Source organism: Anastrepha ludens, chromosome X (genome assembly GCF_028408465.1).
Source record: "Anastrepha ludens isolate Willacy chromosome X, idAnaLude1.1, whole genome shotgun sequence".
In the NCBI taxonomy this organism is placed as follows: Eukaryota; Metazoa; Arthropoda; class Insecta; order Diptera; family Tephritidae; genus Anastrepha; species Anastrepha ludens.
The window spans coordinates 3913794-3916689 of NC_071503.1; the positions used below are offsets into that span (position 1 = coordinate 3913794).

Genomic DNA, 2896 nt, shown 5'->3' on the forward strand with positions numbered 1-2896 from the left:
TGAAAGGAGAATCGACACACACCATCTTTTCGTCGACTTCAAAGCTGTATTCGACAGTACGGAAAGGAGTTACCTGTTTGTTTTGTTTATCATCGGCCTTAACAACCGCGCTGTTAGTTCTGCCTTCTCCAAACTGGATAAAGAGGCAAAGCGAATGGGTTTGGTGGTGAACGAGGACAAAACGAAGTACCTCCTGTCTTCAAACAAACAGTCGGCGCACTCGCGTATCGGCACCCGCGTCACTGTAGACAGTTGTAAAAGACTTCGTTTATTTAGGAACCAGCATTAACACCGATAACAATGTCAGCCTTGAAATCCAACGTAGAATCTCTCTTGCCAACAAGTGCTACTTTGGACTAAGTAGGCAACTGAGCAGTAAAGTCCTCTCTCGACGAACACTCTACAAGACTCTCTCCCGTCCTAACGTATGCCGAAGAAGCTTGGTCGATGACAACATCCGATGAAGCGACGTTTGGAGTGTTCAAGAGAAAGATTCTGCGTAAGATTTTTGGACCTTTGCACGTTGGCAACGGCGAATATCGCAGGCGATGGAACGATGAGCTATATGAGCTTTACGACGACATAGACATAGCGCAGCGAATAAAGATCCAGTGGCTAGGCTGGCTGGGTCATGTCGTCCGAATGGATACAAATGCTCCGGCTCTGAAAGTATTACATGTGGTACCAGCTGATGGTAGCAGGGGGAGAGGAAGGCCTCCTCTGCGTTGGAAAGATCAGGTGGAGAAGGACTTGGCTTCACTTGGTGTGTCCAATTGGCGCCGGTTAGCACGAGAAAGAAACGACTGGCGCGCTTTTTTAAGCTCGGCCAAAATTGGGTAAGCGGTTATCGCGCCAACTAAGAAGAAGAGATATTTACAAAAGACAATTTTTTAAGTCATCACAAATTATATAATTATCGAACAAATAAATTACTTATTAATTACATTAATTGCAGTAGTAAAAATTACCAAATTATTTTACGGACCCCTACGATTAATAAATTAAACCAATTAACAAATCTTTACGAACCCAACACCCCTTATTTAAAATTGCAAACAATGCTTTAGTAGACCTTCCTACTCCAATTAATATTTCAGCTTGATGAAACTTCGGCTCATTGTTAGGATTGTGTTTAATTATTCAAATTCTAACAGGACTTTTCTTAGCTATACATTACACAGCAGATATTAATATAGCTTTCAACAGTGTTAATCATATTTGTTGAGATGTAACTTATGGTTGATTATTACAAACTTTACAAACAAATGGTGCATCATTTTTCTTCATTTGTATTTATCTACATGTTGCCCGAGGAATTTATCATGGTTCATATTCATTTACACCTACATGATTAATAGGAGTACTTCTTCTATTTTTAGTTATAGCAACAACATTCATAGGTTACGTTTTCATTCTGAGGAGCTACAGTTATTATAAATCTATTATCTGCAATCCCTTATCTAGGAATTGATTTAGTACAATGAGTTTGCGAAGAATTTGCAGTACATAATGCTACTTTTACACGATTTTTTACATTTCATTTCATTTTACCATTTATTGTACTAGCAATAACACTAATTCAACTATTATTTTTACATCAAACAGGATCAAATAATCCAATTGGACTAAACTCAAATATTGATAAAATTCCATTTCATCCATATTTTTCATCAACCCTTATTTATTAGGAGACCCAGATAATTTCGTCCCTGCTAATCCTTTAGTAACACCAGTTCATATTCAACCCGAATGATATTTCCTATTTGCATATGCAATTTTACGTTCTATTCCTAACAAATTAGGAGGAGTTACTGCATTAGTTCTATCAATTATAATCCTAGCAATTCTACCAATCTGTCATCTAAGGAACTTTCAAGGAATCCAATTTTACCCTATTAATAAAATTCTATTTTGAATTATAGTAGTTAATGTAATTCTATTACCATGAATCGGACCACGACCTGTAGAAGATCCTTATATACTAGTCGGACAAATTTTAGCAGTAGTTTACTCTTTATACTACATTATTATCTCACTAATTCATAAATGATGAGATAATTTAATTAATTAATTAGTTAATGAGCCAAAATTGTTTATTCATATTAATAATATTCTATTATTAAAATATAATTATTTTAATAGTTGGTCCTTTCGTACTAAAATATTATAATTTATTAAAGATAGAAACCAACCTGGCTTACGCCGGTCTGAACTCAGATCATATAAGGATTTAAAAGTTGAATAGACTTAACTTTGAACGGCTACACCCAACGGCTAATCCAACATCGAGGTCTCAAACTTTTTTGTCGATATGAACTCTGAAAAAAAATTACGCTGTTATCCCTAAAGTAACTTAATCTTATAATCATTATTAATAGATCAATAATTCATAAATTAATGATTTTAAAAAATTAAAAATTCATTAAATTTTAACATCACCCCAACAAAATAATTAATATTAAAAAAATAAAATAAATCAAAAAAATGTAGTTAGTATTAATTATAAAGAGTTATAGGGTATTCTCGTCTTTTAATAAAATTTTAGCTTTTTAACTAAAATATAAAATTCTAATATATTATACAATAAATTTATATGAAAGAGCTTATACTTCGTCCAACCGTTCATACCAGCCTTTAATTAAAAGACTAATGATAATGTTACCTTTGCACAGCCAGAATACTGCGGCCATTTAAAATTATTCAGTGGGCAAATGAGACTTAAAATATAGGTAATTCGAAAAGACATGTTTTTGCTAAACAGGCGAGCATAAATACAATTTGCCGAGTTCTTTATATAAACTTCTCAATATTAAATATTTTAACAATATTTTAAATATACTAATTTAATCATTATTACCTTTTATTTAAAATTAATAAAAAAAATTTATAGATTCAA

At 32.9% G+C, this 2896-nt stretch overlaps 1 pseudogene; it reads left to right on the plus strand.

The window, feature by feature from the left end:
* The first annotated feature begins 1003 nt into the window (after positions 1 to 1003).
* LOC128869438 (cytochrome b-like) lies at positions 1004 to 2146 on the plus strand (annotated as a pseudogene).
* The last annotated feature ends 750 nt before the right edge of the window (positions 2147 to 2896 follow it).